Below are 17,281 nucleotides of genomic sequence, written 5' to 3' on the forward strand. Positions count from 1 at the left end.
TCACTATCCACCCTCTTACAATGGTAGCCAAACAATAGCCAATGAATCACAAGCAACAAAACAACAACCTTCAATGAAACAAGTCACCTTATGAAGCTGAATGAGTTTGCCAAGCCAAATTGGAGGAGAAGCGTGAGCCTTTGGACATGAATTGCACCCAAAACTACCAATTCATTGATGTTGGGGTAGATACAACAATGGTAGGAAGAATATCTTCTATTCGCACTCACTCAAACTAGCTCAAGCTTTTCTATGCACCAAGGTGATGGTGTATAGAAAGCTTACTCTCTCTTTACAACCAAGATAGAACTAGCGTGTGGTACGCTCAATCTAGTGTGCAATGGTATAGTGATGTCTTTTACAAGGAGGAATGGATTCTATTTATAGGTTTTAGAAGCCTTGATTAGGATTAAGCCTAATCAATTTTATTAGGAAAGATCAAGGATTATGAATTTTTATGAATTTCAAATGAGAATGGGGTCTCTCTTTTCTCTTGAGTCACATGGATATGGGCTCAAGTAAGAGAATTATTGATGTGGTGAAAGGAGAGAAACTTCCATGGGAGTGAGTGAATTTGGTTTACTTGTGCGGTTGCCTACTCCATATGTTGATAGTGTGGGTGCATTTTTACAAGAGAAGTTAGTTGTTAGTGGTAATAATCACTAGAATTGTTAGTGATACATTTACAATGGGTAGGATGAGTTGATTTGATGAAGGAAGAGGGGTGAATTAAAAGAGAATCATTGAGATGGTGAAGCTTTGAAGAAGCTTGAACTCACCCTTGTGTAGATTGTGGAAAAAATGACCGCTGATCTTCTTCTTCTTCTTCGCTTCTTTACGCCGCCGCCACGGTTGACCACCACGATGAAAAGAGGATTTGTTGATGAAAAATCCTCAATTTGCAGAAGTTATCATGGTTAAGATGCTGAATTTTAGATATTTTTAGGAGAGGTAAATGAAATTGTAACATAGAAGCAATAGAGAGAGACATGGAGAGGGTGTATGTATGTAGAGGTTCATAAAAGAACTATAGGGATGAGAGAGAAGGGTAATGGTGAAGAGGGTGGGAGAAGCCATGGAAATTGCAGGTTTGAGTGAGGGAAGGAGAGGGAGGGATGTGTAAGAGTGAGTAGGTGTGTGGAAGGGTGAGAGAAGACTAAGGGCTACTTGTGAGAAAAGTGGGCAGACTGGGGTCCACTCAAAAAATCATAGCTCACCGCTGGTAGCTCCAAAAATCATGAAAAAATTTGAGTTGATTATTCAGAGCGTGGGCTACATTTTCTCTTTTGACCACCGCTCCAAATTCGGAGTGGAGATAGGTGCCAAAATTCTCACCAAAAAAACCTGTTTTTATGCCTGCAAAAGTCTTTTAGTGGCCCCCTCCTTTGTTGAATTTGTACAATGCATCCAAGAGTGAGCCCCTCCTTTGTCATATCATAATACAAAGCATCCAAGTTGCCCTTGACACATGCATGGAGGGGATTATTGGTGAATAAAGAAATATATACATGGTGGGACTAGTGTATGGACTATTCATGGACTTTAGCTCAATGAGCACATGGTGTTAGAATAATGAGTAAAAATAATAATAAAAATATGGAGGAGTTATGGATATGGAAAGATATTGGAATCATATGATATGGTCCCTCTTTGAATTATTTTGGGTGAAAGAGGAAAAGGTATGCAGGTAAATAATATAATAAATATGACCAATGAGTAGAAATCAATTTTTTGTTTTCACGAGGGTGAGGGTGAAAATGTGGGAGTGATTTGTATAAAGGAAAAATATAAGGTTAGAGTATGTACATATTGGCAAAAAATATACTTATGGTGTAAGAGGATGAAAGAAGGTGTACATAGGTTTAATAAAACACACACCTAAGTAGAAATATTTAAATAAAATACCAAAATAATAATAAAAAATCCCTATATTTAGGCCATATATACAATGAAATATTTACACACAAAGAGACCATAATATACTTTTTTTTTTAATTTTTTGGCTCAACTAGCCCAGTGACTAGCTAGCTGAGGGTTTTTAAGAAGATATGGGAAAAGCCCCCTAACTCACACATGCCTATGTACAGTGAAATGGTAGGGATAGCCATAGCGTTTGGGTGAATTTGGTAGGGTGGAGTAACTTAGTATGGCAATTATGGAGAGCCGAAAAACGGCTATCACTATCAAAGAGAAATGCTACCTAATGGAGCTTAAGGACCGTAGGGTTAGGTTAATTAAAAACCTCCAAAAGTTAGTATTCAAAAGTCCTTTGACCTTAGGCAAGCTAGGGCTGACCTTGAGGTGGGAATCCTACCCAAGAATGAGGTGCTTGTTGGCATGCTAAGTTTTAGTGGGAACTTTACCCAAAATCTTCAGGTGTTTCTCACATGCTTAAATGATTAAATTTCCTGAAGTATTCAATTCAAAGATAACTCTCAAGCAACATGAACGTGCCATGCTTGATTGATTAAATCCTTGAAGTATTCCATTCGATTAAATGACTTAATAAGCACAAAAGACACATGTTCAAATGATCCTCTACATGTGGCCTTCATGATGTGTTTGAATGCTATTGGTTAGGTTTTAAAGGGATCCAATGAGAATTTAGATACAAAAAAATAAATAATTAAGTTCTTTCTCTCAAAGAGAAAAAAGAGGACACATGTCCAAATGAAATAATAAAATAATACGAGAGAGAGAGAGAGAGAGAGAGAGAGAGAGAGAGAGAGAGAGAGAGAGAGAGGTGGACCAAGCATGAGAGCGGGGGGTATACTCTCCCACACACACACACACACATTCTCTCATTGAGTGGAGTGCAAAATGCAAGAGCTCCATCTCCTTCGCCAAGTTTGTTGAGAAGTGGAGAGCCTACACCAACACTCTTGGCTATGGAATGCAAATCCAACCAAGAGCCATGCTTCAATGCTTACACTTTCTATCTTCTTCATCTTCATTATTATGCTATGCTAAGCAAGAAGAGTGATGATTAGTGGAACTATTTCTTTCTCCTATGGAATGTTTCTTTTTCCTCTTCCCTACTCTCATTCCCCGCTAGCTATCTCCACCTTCGAAGGTGTTTGAGGCCTTGGGATATTTAATGTTTTTTTGCAAATTTTATGTTAAGCTCGTGATGCATGAAAATTTCCATCTTCATAGCATCACCAAGGTCACAAGGAACACAAAGATTGTATTGTAACAAGTCTCTCTTGAAGAAGAATCTATAATACAAACGCCTTTCCGGTCCTCAACTTTGTCATGTTCTCTAATACTCTCTCTCTTGCAAAAGTATTGTTCATGCCAAGTTAATTAAGTACTATGTTTATGTTGCTACCATCAATTAAGTTCACCCTCCATGTTCTCAAAGTAATCTCGCAAAAATGCTCACTTTAATTCTCTTAGTTCCGCTATTCTCAAAGTTTATAGGCCATTTCCATTACATTGGTATCAGAGCATTTGGTTTTTCTTTTCTTGCTTAAAAAGAGAGGTCCTTAAGTAGCCTATTAATGGTTGATTTTGTTAATTATATTAGGGTAAGTGGGAGTGGGATCTATTATTGGTTTTGTTGAGCCCACTATGTCGGATATGGTGCAGGCCTAGGGAGATTTGTTCTTAATAATGGAGTCTTCTTAGACTTGCCTACGGCTTTATCATTATTGAGCCATAAGAAGTCCAAAAGGAGCTATCCCTCGGCAAGTTCTCTATGTTAGACCCACTCCACTACTCTATAATTAACCAATTCGAGCCATGGGTATAGATACTTAAGTGCCTATTTTCAAAGGCTAAGAGAAGTAGCAACTAAGGGTTTGAATTGCAAAAGCATATACTAAGTAAACACATAAGTTTAATTAACATGGATAACAATAACCAAGAGAGTAGACTGAACATTGATAACTTTGATTTTTCCCATGAAGGTGCTAATGATGATGCCCCCATATTTGTTGATTATCTTGTTACTAGGTTGCAACAAGCTATGGGCAACCCCGGTTTGCAAGCCGAAGTTACTCAACAACTTTGTGCTTATGGGATTTCCTTTCCTCTCCAAGAGGAGAGAGAGCTTAGGAGACCTCTTGATGAGACCCCCAAAAGAAGACTCTCTCCCATAGAAGAGGAGGAATCCAAAGATTAAGAAAGTAATGAATCCCTAATTTCCTCCGAAGATGTGGCTCCACAAAGAAGGCGGACTAAACGATTGCCAACTCTTCCCAAGAGGAAACGGTTAACCCATAGTCCTTCTCCTCATCACTCCAAAAGCGAAGAGAGGAAACAAAGGAAAAAAAGGGCAAGAAAGAGGTCACCCTCTTCTTCTTCTTCTTCACCTTCCTCCTCTACCGATGAAAGCTATGGCTATTCTCCTAGAGAATACAAGAGGGGAGGACATCACAAATCTTACCCTGCATGGTGAAGGTCAAAAAATCTAAAGAAGTTCAAAGAGGGAGGAAAGATTATCTCTTTTCTCACCTATGATGGCACCTTTGGTGCTACCAACAAAGTATTGGCCTTCATCCAACAATTTGATGCAGTCTTTGGAGACGAGGGCTTCACAGAATCCTCCAAGCTAAACCATGTAGCTATGCACTTCCAAAAATCGGCTCATCAATGGTGGGCTAGCCTTCATGGCAACGGCGAAGCCCCAAAGACATGGAGCACTCTACGAGTTTCCATCATGAAGCAATTCCTTGACAAAGTGCTCACTGAATGGCGGAACTTGAGGCTTCTCTCTCATGAGTCTATCCACAAATATGTGGACAAGTTTTGGGATTTACATCTCAAGACAACTGTCTTTCAAAAGATAGACTTCGCCAAGCAAAAGCAACAATTCTGTGCCAGATTACCTGAACAGATGACCGAGTATGTCAACTCTCAACGACTTGGTTCTATCAGCAAAGTAATCCACCATATCATGGTTGTTTCACGCATCAATTTCCAACAAGGGGCTAGATGGAATGTCAAGCCCATGGAAAATAAAGACAAAAGTGATGCAAAGCGAAGAATTAATGCCCATAATTCTTCTCAAGGCCATTCCAACAACAACAACAACAATCGGTCCAAGGAGAAAGGAGTTTACAAAGGTAAAAATAAACTCTCTCCTAAAGAGCTTGAAACTTTTCGTAAGGCATAAGTGTTTTAAGTGTGGGGAGCAAGGACATGGCTATCGTTCTTGCCCCAAGAAAAATGCTCGCAATGAGACTCCTAGGGCTTCCATCATCGAAGCTCCAAAAGAGGATGCTCATTGCAAAGGATCACCTCTCTCCTATGCTTGGGGAAAGGTAAGTGAACATGATGCCTTCATCTTGTTTGACCCTAGCTCTACTCACAACTTCATATCAATGGAGTTGGCCACCAAGCTGGGCATTCAAGCTTTTGAGATGGGAGATGCTATAACGGCCAATGCCGCTTTCAAGGGACAACAAGCTTCCGTTACTCCCTTGATTGGGAAGTCGAGCCTTCATGTCCAAAGCTATGTCGACAAAGAAGACTTTTTCATCTCTCCTCTCCAACATGAGGATGTTATCCTAGGGGCACCATGATTTGATCGCATGGCTGCCAACATGAAGTTCCCTGAATGGAGAACCTACTTCACCTACAGGGGAAAGAACATGTATATAGATGCTAATGAGTCTGGGCGTACTGTACCACTTGTAAATTCACCAGCTTTTGATAAGTCAATGAAAAGCTCAATTTTTGCGTACATGATTTTTGTCAAAGAATCCACTAACAACGCTCATGGTTTATCAAATGAAAATGGTAGGAACCAAGAAGAGTTAAACCTGTCTAACTTTATAAAAGGATTCCAAGATGTGTTCATCGATGATATCCCTATGGACTTACCTCCAAAATGAGGGGATAATGACCATCGAATTGAGCTACTATCAGGAAGCTCACCGCCTAACAAGCCTCCTTATCAAGTTTCCCAAGCTCAACAAGCCGAGATTTTGAGGAAAGTACAAGAATTGGTAGACAAAGGGATGGTGAGGCCTAGCTCCTCTCCCTTTTGTTTTCAAGTCCTTTTAGTGCAAAAGAAAGATGGTACATACCGCATGTGTGTGGACTATCTATCATGCACTAAACCATATCACTTTCAAAGACAGATTTCCCATACCTCGGGTAGAAGATCTGTTTGATAAGCTACAAGGCTCTACCTACTTCAGTAGGATTGACCTTGAAAGTGGCTATCATCAAATAAGGCTCTACCTACTTTAGTAGGATTGACCTTTTGGCTTGACCAATGCACCTGCCACATTCAATCGTTAGATGTAGAAAATATTTAGACCTCGCAAGTTCACTAGAGTATTGTTTGATGATATCATCATCTACTCCAAGTCCTTGGAGGAACACAAGCAACATCTCCAAGTGATTTTTCAAGCATTGAGGGAGAACAAGCTTTTTCTCAACCAAAAGAAAAGCAAATTTTTCCTTCAAGAGATTCAATACTTAGGTCATATTATTTCTCAAGATGGTATCCGTATGGATCCATTGAAGTTAGAGGTAATAAATAATGGCCTAATCCAAGGAATCTACATGAGCTAAGAAGCTTTATTGGTATGTGTGCATAGTATAGACACTTCGTAGCAAAATTTTCTTAAATAGCAGGACCATTACATGACTTAACAAAGAAGAACGTTAAGTATTCATGGATTGCTAAGGAGAAAAAATCTTTTGACAAGCTCAAAGAGAAGCTTACCTCTCAACCAGTCCTCATGCTTCTGGATCTCTCAAAGCAATTTGAGGTATCCGTATGGATCCATTGAAGTTAGAGGTAATAAAGAATGGCCTAATCCAAGGAATCTACATGAGCTAAGAAGCTTTATTGATATGTGTGTATAGTATAGACACTTCGTAGCAAAATTTTCTTAAATAGCAGGACAATTACATGACTTAACAAAGAAGAACGTTAAGTTTTCATGGACTGCTAAGGAGCAAAAATCTTTTGACAAGCTCAAAGAGAAGCTTACCTCTCAACCAGTCCTCATTCTTCTGGATCTCTCAAAGCAATTTGAGGTCCAATGTGATGCTTGTGGTGATTGCCTTGGAGTAGTCTTACTTCAAGAAGGGCATGCCATAGCCTATGAGAGTCGAAGGCTCAATACGGATGAACATGTATTGTGCATTTATGAAAAAGAGATTTTAGCTGTTCTACATGTCCTAGACACATGAAAGCGCTATTTATTGGGGACTCCATTCATTTTATGAACAAACCATCAAAGTCTCAAGTACTTCATGACGCAAACAAAGCTTTTCAACAAACAAACGAGGTGGGCAAATTTTCTTTCGCAATTTAATTTTCATATTGGTCACATTGCTTGTTAAGCACAATCAAGTGGCTGATGCACTTTCACGACGACCAAAAGTCAATGCGGTGTCTATAGCACCTCACAATGATCTATCTTCCATGATAGATGAGTATGCTATTGACCCTGACTTCAAAGATGTAATGTCAGCCCTTGCTTTGGGGAAGAAAGAGGAACCATTCACCTTGTAGGATGGTTATCTTCTCCATAGCAATAGGCTATGTGTTACCCACTCCTTTCGTGAGAAAGTCATGTATGAATCCCATGCTCCTCCCAATACGGGACATAGAGGCATTCAACCTACTCTTCGAGGAGTAGAAACATACTTCTATTGGCCTACCATGAAAGTGGACATACAAGAGTGTGTTTCAAAATGTGTGGTATGCCAAAAGACTAAGTATGATAGAGGGAAGAAACTTGGATTACTCCAGCCATTTCCAATCCCTAATTCACTATGGGAGAGTATATCCATGGATTTTATCTTTGGATTACCCAAGTCTATCCATGGGAATACGGGAATATGGACAATAGTCGACAGGTTTAGCAAGCAAACACACTTTATTCGTGTCAAAAAAACTATTAAGGCATACCAAATGGCAGCCACATCTTGGAATGATGTCGTAGGGTAAAAAGGGATCCTCTATCCACTAAGACAAATTGACTAATGACTATGGCTTTATCTCTTTTACCTCATAGTCGAGGATGACTATGATTTCAAGAGAGGGGTAATGTCATAAAATCTAATATCTAACCAACACAAATGATTTTCTCATATTAAACTAACCGTTTAAGTGAGATAATAAGCTGGAACTAGGGTTAGAATATAGACATGTGCTTACGGATCTATCTCAACACCACGGGGCCAATGGTAAAGGGGTCCTAATGAGAGATGGTCTGTCAAAGAGCAATGCTACCTAATGGAGCTTAAAGACCGTAGGATAAGCTTTATTAAAGACCTCCAAATGTTAGCGTTCAAAATTCCTTTGACCTTAGTCAAGCTAGGGCTGACCTTGAGATGGGTATCCTACCCAAGAATGAGGTGCTTGTTGATAGCTAAGTTTTATTGGAAACTTTACCCAAAATCTTAAAGTGTTTCTCACATGCTTAAACAATTAAAGTTCTTGAAGTATTCAATTCAAAGATAACTCTCAATGTCCAAATGAAATAATAAAATAATAAGAGAGAGAGAGAGAGAGAGGTGTGGACCAAGCATGATAGGGGGGTATACTCCCCCCCCACCACCACCACACACACATACATTCTCTCATTGAGTGGAGTGCAAAATGCAAGAGCTCCATCTCCTTCTCCAAGTTTGTTGAGAAGTGGAGAGCCTACACCAACACTCTTGGCTATGGAATGCAAATCCAACCAAGAGCCATGCTTCAATGCTTAAGCTTGCCATATTCTTCATCTTCATTACTATGCTTTTATGCTATGCTAAGCAAGAAGAGTAATGATAAGTGAGGAACTATTTCTTTCTCCTATGGAATGTTTCTTCTTCCTCTTCCCTACCCTCATTCCTCGCTAGCTCTCTCCACCTTCGAAGGTGTTTGAGGCCTTAGGATAGTTAATGCTTTTTTGCAAAGTTTATGTTAATCTTGTGATGCATGAAGATTTCCATCTTCATAGCATCACCAAGGTCACAAGGAACACAAAGATTGTATTGTAACAAGTCTCTCTTGATGGAAGAATATATAATACAAACGCCTTTTGGAGGGGGGACTGGTTCCAAGTAAATCCGGTCCTCAACTATTGTCATGTTCTCTAATACACTCTCTCTTGAAAAAGTATTGTTCATGCCAAGTTAATTAAGTACTATGTTTATGTTGCTACCATCAATTAAGTTCACCCTCCATGTTCTCAAAGTAATCTCACAAAAATGCTCACTCTAATTCTCTTAATTCCGCTGTTCTCAAAGTTTATAGGCCATTTCCATTACACATCAATCTAGATAATCCAACAATTCTTTGTTTCAGTAACAATCCTATAATTGGCTCAGAGCTATGCCCCATTGCACTTCTTTTGAGCACTCAACCTAGCCATGTTTTATTCTCTTTCCCCTTGGTGGATGTGGAGCGCTCACAACACTGCTATCAGAATACCACACATGTAAATCTTCAACTTCAATCATGTATGCACCATGGACAGAAGGTTCATACTGACATTAGGAACAAAAAGCATAGTCTGCATCAACAATAGTAGTTCCAAATTCTAGAATGGTTAAATTTGAAGAAGATTCACTTTCTTTCTTGTATGCCTCTTTAGCATTTAGCTTAGGACATTGCGTTAAACAGATGATCAACAACTCTCTAATACCTGCAACACAATTTTTTTGTTCCCTTAGATTTGCCAGATGTATTGCGAATATGGGAGGCATTTGTCACATATGCTTTACTACTTGAAGAAATTTATTTTTTTACAAAACTCACAATTGTGAAGTAACTTATATTGATAAAGTCAACAAATAACAAGTTCCTATCATGCCCATGCCAAGCCATTAAAACTTCCCATGGCCATGATTAGATAGGCTGAAAGTGGAGCCACCCCATGGCAAGAGATGAGGTCACATGTTTACCCAAGAGAGTCAGCCATAGCAACACCTAAGGCCTTGTTCCACTCATCTGAGTTAATCTATCTCCTGTTGTCAATGATCTCCTCTTTGCTTTCTTGGACTATCTTCATAAACTTAGCTATTTCCAATGTGCTCTCAAATAACCTACTATTCCTTGGCTTCGAGACTTGACAGAAATACCAATATCTCACAATTTGCGTGACAATGAGAAGTGCTTGGCTCTTAAACAAAGTTCCCTCCAAAAAAAGGTCATTCTTGAAGAATCCTATTTTCCAAGTTTTCTGGACACATTTGGAGATTTTACCAACCAAGCCAGAAATCATCGGGCACTCCTTGAATAGGTGAGTGAGGTCTTCATTAGCCGATCTGCATTGTGGAAGCTATCCGCTCCAATCCCCCTAATACACACCTTCACCCCAGTCGGTATGGATCCCCATAGAACCTTCTATATGAACACCTTTATCTTATGCGGCCAAGGGGGACGCCATATAGTCCTTACAACTATCTCCGACCTTGCCTCTGGCCATTGTTATTAAGCGGAGAGAACCAGTGGCCGAAGAACAAACTACTTGAAGAAGTCTTAATAAGAATCTATCTTGTCAATCATCTAGCAAATAGTCGATTGCTAGCTAGTCGATGATGTCCTTCACATAGTGTCTTGCTATAGAGGAAGCGTAAAATTTCTTTGTGTGCGGAGTTCCATCCATCAAACTAGAATTTATGGCATGTAGCTTTTGCAGATGGAGCTACCCTTGATTGCACTTGTTTGATCTCTTCAATCGTCAAATTTCTCATGTAAATTTAGATTGTAAGTCTCGAGACCCATTCTGTGAGCTTGTGTGCCCCCTCTGCATGAGAGGAGCCATGAAATTGGCCCAATTTCCTTGAAGTAGCATTTATGTTATGACATGAAACTGAAGCTTAATAGAGCCTTTGTGCAAGAAGCTCAAGTACGCAAGAATCTTGAGTATTACATGTTGCTAAACATGTGGACTATTGGTGGTGAATTGAATTGTCATGTACAAAAATTACGTAACTAAATAATTAAAGAATGACTAGAACATGTATATGCCTTTGCGTCAAAGCTTACTTTCTCTTGCTTTACGTGCTTTGCTTTTCTTTGCCCGCAAGCGTGCTGAGATTTTGATTGTCACAAATTTGCTTCAAATTAGCACCATCTTAGAGGCTTGGCCTCAGACTTTCAAGCCCTAAATGTAAAAAATCAACATATCGGCTGCCATCAATTTTGCAAGACCTTTTGGACCATCCACCAAACTTGCATGCTTTCCCCTTGAGTGGGAAAGGCTACCTTAAAGGGGCGGCTACTTTATCAACTGCAAAGGGGTGTCCTTTTTGTGAACCTAAGCAAGCAATGGTGACCTTTCCACGGTAGTGGGGAGAGAGAGAGAGAGAGAGAGAGAGAGAGAGAGAGAGACTCTCATACTAACCTGTCTCAATCATTTCAGCATGTCATGCAATGTTGAGTTTTGCTCGTCATCTCTAAGTGCTCCTTTTGGAGTGATGGCTGCCCGGGGGATTCACTTTATATACAAAACGGGATGCCACCTATGAGCGAACAACTTTGATAAAACCCTATATACGACTCATTTTAGAAAATATGACCCCCTTTCTACGCTTGTACGACAATCAATGAAGAAAACTATCATACCCCTATCTTGCATATAAAATTTAAGTCTCACATGATCTAACTAAGCAAAACTAGTCAAAGAGTGTGTAGCATAGTGACAAACAACGTACTAAGTAACCACTTGTGTTGATAACTACATGTATCCTCAATGTGTCTTAGTTTGACTGTCAAACTATGTGCCCGATCAACCTGAACTCTACCTACTCATCCCCCAATTCTGACCCATCCATAGCTATTGTAAATCAACCCTTGACCTGCTCCAAATCAACCCTTATCTATGACCGTCTTGATGCAAAATTTGATGTGTGACCTGATAAAAAACTTCCCCAAAATTCATATAAGTTCTAGTGTACACCTGCAACCAATCATTGCAAGTAATCAACCCGGGTTAGTCCTACTCCCCCCCCCCCCCCTAAATATGATACCCCCCTCCCTTATTTTTAAGCTTGGGAGATAAATTATTGGGGGCCTGCCCCTAACTTATACGCTTATGTAACTTGTAAAAAATCCTCCCTCCCTTGCACTTACGTGGTGCGGTAAGTGAATCCCCCGGGGATGGCTGTTGCAACCCGATTAGGTCGACAAGTTCCATGCAAGTGGCCTTTTTGTGTCAAACCTGCCATAGTGCACGTGCGCGTGCATGCACATGCACACACACACACAGATTGCAAAGTCATGCAAGCCTCATGCTCCTCCATGGCCCCCCCCTTTGTCCAAAATCTTTAAGTCTTTGATACTAATGTAAGAACTAGGGAATTGAGGCATGCTCTTCTCCACCCATCTACTCTTATAAGCATGTAGCCTATTTTTAGGAGCTTGTGAACATGGATACCTAGCGGGCCTTGCCTAGGGGTCGTGCCCCCTGGTCCTACCCTTGTCTTGATAATCATGCTCACACAAAGCACATCAAGGTGCGTGACCATTATGTCAGGGAGAGATACTTTGTTGAAGAGGTCAAATTGGCTTATGTGCCTATGTAGGACAAACTTGCCATTCTTTTCACAAAGACTTTGACTCGTGATGAGAAGTTGAAAAGCTTTAGGCTTACTCCCGTTTTTGGAGGACTGATCTCATTGGGTCTGGCATTTCCCTATAAAAGAGTGCCAGATCATGTTCATGGAATCACTCCCAAGGGAATTCATCACCATATTATGGTCGTGATTTGTGTGAACACAATTAGACTATTGGGTAACTTTTTTCTTCCCTAGGAGTTTTTTCCCACCCATATGGTATATAGCCCCATCACTTTAGGGAAAACCTTGTTTATATTAGAACACTCAACAATACTACGTCCTATGTTGTTTCCTTTATATTCTCCATCTTAGTGGAGGCATTCCTACACCCATATTTTCAACAGTTGCATAGCACACAACTTTGTTCACAATGGCTAAAAGGAAGTGTATGTGGGCATCATTGGATGGAATCGTGCAACTTGCCTTGCCACCACGAAGTGATTTTCGATGGTGGGTGAACCTCTTGGTATAATTTAAAAGTAGAGATACATAGATAATTCATGGGTAGCTATACTACTCCCCCTCCCCATTCCAAGATGCAACATATCTACTACCTCATGTGGACATAAAGAGGTTGTTGGATATATAGAAGCCTCTTCCTTATAAGTTATTTAGCAGTAGTTTATAGACAAGGTCTATAGATGGATGGCGAAAGGCCGCTATGTTTATGCTTGTCTAGTTGTCATAGTTCCCCAGCTCTTGGGTATGGCCAAAGAGAGAAATATCATTTTGAAGATTAATCCCATCTAAAATTTTTGAGATTTATCTCTAATTGTGAATGGCTTCTATCAAGCAGGAGGAAAGGGCTTGCCGAGAAGAATAAGATAGGTCCTTGATAGAAATATAGTGTACTTGCAAAAATATTTGGGTATGTTTTGGGTCACAGTGTGCATGTGTTGTATTAATAGGTTGGAGATCCTTGTGCAAATGATATGCCAAGGTCTTGGAGAAAATCCTTCGCTTGTTGTATCTTCTCCTTAGCCAAGGTCTGCAAGTATTCCTTTAAAGTTAATTCAAATCAAACTCTTAAGAGCATTTTTAATTAAAAAAACATACAAAGGTTAGAGAACATAAATTAATGTTTAGACAATCTACAAAGTGCATAGAAATTTACTGCAAAAATCTTCAAATATAGAAAATTTGTCTCTAAAATGTTTGAAGAAAAGGTATGATATAGTCAAATGCTTGAAAAATCCTCAATTTAGTGTAATCCCACCTTTAGTAGATTTGAAGGTGAGGGAACCTACAAAGTATAGAGAAATTGAGTATAGAAACCTTCAAAAATAATCAAGTTGCCCCTAAAATTTCTAATATGTAAGTTTTCTAAGTTTTTATGAGAAAGCACTATGCCTCAACTCGATTTAGTGTGACCCCCCTCACAAAATTTTGAGATTTGCCTAAAAAATTCTAGTTTGCCTTTAAACGCTTGAGAAAACCTAGATTTAGTGCAATCCCACTTACAAATTTCTAGATTCACCTTTGGATTCCAAGTCAACCCAAAGGTGAGAGCATTGACAAAGCTCAAAGAAATCTAGCGTAAACATCTTCAAAAATAGCCGAGAATTGTCGGAGTTCCCTCACGTCATCCACCTTTGCCGTTTGTTGAGGTCTGCTCTTTACCTTGGGCTTCCACATCTTCTGCCTTGGATTTGTCGGATTAAACTTTCCAAATTGCATCAATTTTCAATTTTGTCAATTCTCAATTTCGTAGATGTCGATGTCAAATATCTATTTTTGATTCTCAATTGTGGATTTCGTCCATTGTCGCTTTGTCGATTGTTGATTGTTGATTGTCAAACCAATGCTTATTCTTCCTCTCTCTCTCTCTCTCTCTCTCTCTCTCTCTCTAGTGCCGGTGTGAGAGCCCTCTTACCCTCTCTCTCTCTCTCTCACACACACAAACGCACTCGCTCACACAGGCTATAGTGAATGGTGCTCTATCTCTCTCTCCACACACACACACACACAATGCATGCAGACATCCATAACAAATTGCTGGACTCCTATCGTTAAATTGTTGAGCTCAATGTACTTCATTAATGCAATGAAAATGTGGAAAGCCTTGGTGCAATGCACCAACACCTCGGGGAATGTTGGACTCCTATCGCTAAATTATCGAGCTCAATATACTTCATTAATGGAATGCAAATGTGGAAAGCCTTTATGCAATGCGCCAACACCTGGGGAATGACACACACACACTCACTCACATAGGCTGTAGTGAATGGTGCTCTCTCTCTCTCTCTCTCTCTCTCTCTCTCTCTCTCTCTCTCACACACACACACACACACACACACACACACACACAATGCATGCATGACATCCATAACAAATTGTTGGACTCCCCTCGTTAAATTGTCGAGCTCAATGTACTTCATTAATGCAATGCAAATGTGGAAAGCCTTGATGCAATGCGTCAACACCTCGGGGAATGTTGGACTCCTATCACTAAATTATCAAGCTCAATGTACTTCATTAATGCAATGCAAATGTGGAAAGCCTTTGTGCAATGCACCAACTCCTGGGGAATGGCACATCGACTTTGTTTCTTATATTCAAGAGAATGGGTCTCTCTCTCTCTCTCTCTCACACACACACACACACACACACACACAAATACATGCATCTAGCTTTTAAACTTCGAGCATCGAAGTCAAAGATCATTTACGACATTCTATGTCTATGCAACCTCCGAAGGGAGCAACACAAGGAGAAAAATTCTCTACGACGTTCAAAATATAAAAGAAAGCCACCATTCAAATGATTTTCAAAAATAAAAGTAGTTAGTGATGAGCCTTGAAATTGAGGCGTGAGTGAAATGGCCTCCAAAAACTAGGCTTTAAGTATTATAAATTTAGATAGAGTACTAAGGTCTTTTTGACTTTCCCCGTACCAACACTCCCTGGTAAGTCTTTTCATTTTCTACCATCATAGTACTTAACTTTCACTTTTCCATTTTCAAGTGAAGGTGTTTTTAAGGTTCTCTTTGAAATGAACCGTACGAGTGACACATGGAGGGTCTCTTCTTCCTTGAAAATTTTAAGCTGCTTAATATATAGTATAGATATAGAAGCATCACAAAATTCAAACTCGTATTCTAATTTGAGAGAGATATCGGTATGTGAGATTGAAGGTATGGTTTGAGAGCCGCTAATCGTTCGAATATAAATCCATTTTGAGGACACATGGGATCCATCCGTTAAATAGAGAGAGGAGGTGGGAGCCATAGCCTCCCCCTTCATGAACCCAAACTCTTGCAGTGTGCACATGAAGCATGATCATAAAAGTGGTAAGACCCACCATTTGTTGTGGCATCATTCAAGTCGTTTTCCGATGCGAACGGACGATTAATCCCTCAAAGCTTTCGAAGGAATTGTTTCTTTCGAACGCCCATGCTCACAGTGTGACAGGAGGTTCTCCTGCAGGCTACGACGGCTCTGCAACCGGCCTGCGTACGCGCTTTCAAAAGTTGCAACTGACGTGAGCAAGCTTGCAATCGATTTATTGTTCATGTGCTCAAGAAAACGCTCATTCGTTGAGTCATTCCAAAATATTAAAGTTCAACTTCATAAAGGAGGGGCGGCAATATGACAGCTGCGGGATTTGAACCCACGCCCTTTCGGATTGGAGCCTGTTCATGTGCTCAAGAAAACGCTCATTCGTTGAGTCATTCCAAAATATTACAGTTCAACTTCATAAAGGAGGGGCGGCAACATGACAGCTGTGGGATTTGAACCCACGCCCTTTCGGATTGGAGCCTAAATCCAACGCCTTAGACCACTCGGCCAAACTGTCACAAGGACCCGTTATTACATTGACCCCATGGCCCATGCAGGTCTCGAACCTGCGACCTTCGCGTTATTAGCACGACGCTCTAACCAACTGAGCTAATGGGCCGGCGATGGCAGGAGTTGCAGAGTTTCATAGACACTGCTTAGTGGCTTGCCACAGAGATTAGGTTCAACGCTTTTCCTTTGCAGGGAGCATCTCACAGGACAGGCATCCCTGGTTGCTGCTGCGGATATTCTCTCCGGGCAATCAGGTATGATTGTTGAGAGCGTCTGCTTGCAAAGCCATGCCTGAGGGTCTGCGGTCGGTGATCAACAGAGAAAACATGGCATGCTTTTGTGTTTCGTCGCATAGTGCAGGCCAAATTCAAAGATTCGTCCTCATCGTCCCAACACTAACCAGAATTGCAGACCAACACCAAAAAAAAGTAAAACCACAAAGAGTGTTCGATTTCTTCGGGCAGACGAAACATTAAAAGAATGACGACCGATAGACCCATAGATTATCTTGTGGGAAATGTTCGAAACGTATTTCAGATCTAGAAGACACTTAAGTTCTTGTCGACTCACTCTGATCAAGTTTTACATTCTGGTTGACGTCGGGGGCAGGCGCTCGCTCCATGAGCCTAAGGCCCGCTTCACTGTGCACAACATATCTCATCATCATGCATGATAACTACCTCTATGAAGTAATCCCTCAAACATCTCGTAAAGCCTTCACGGAGGGATAAGCCTTAAAAGTAGAGATATCGCTCTCTGGGGGCACTTACACATTAAACATCTCGCTTACAGAAGCCACTAGAACCAAACTCGATAGAAGGGATTGTTCGGTTATCCAGTGGACCATGCACTACCTGCCTTCGCGGGTAAGCACTCTTGGGAATGCCTCCTATATTCACCACCAAGCAAGTAAGCGCGATATTGTTGCATGAGCATGCCCCAAGCATGAATGCATGAGCCTTCGCTCCTCA

The 17,281-nt window shown here is 40.5% G+C and overlaps 2 non-coding genes across 2 annotated transcripts; both read right to left on the minus strand.

Moving 5' to 3' along the window:
- Positions 1–16,237: 16,237 nt before the first annotated feature.
- Positions 16,238–16,317, minus strand: TRNAL-UAG (transfer RNA leucine (anticodon UAG)). Its single transcript has one exon. It is a non-coding gene; the product is annotated as a tRNA-Leu (tRNA).
- Positions 16,318–16,345: 28 nt separating this feature from the next.
- On the minus strand, positions 16,346–16,419 carry TRNAI-AAU (transfer RNA isoleucine (anticodon AAU)). The gene has a single exon. It is a non-coding gene; the product is annotated as a tRNA-Ile (tRNA).
- Positions 16,420–17,281: the final 862 nt, after the last annotated feature.

This window comes from Adiantum capillus-veneris, chromosome 9 (assembly GCF_014529385.1).
Source record: "Adiantum capillus-veneris isolate H3 chromosome 9, ASM1452938v2, whole genome shotgun sequence".
Taxonomy (NCBI): Eukaryota; Viridiplantae; Streptophyta; class Polypodiopsida; order Polypodiales; family Pteridaceae; genus Adiantum; species Adiantum capillus-veneris.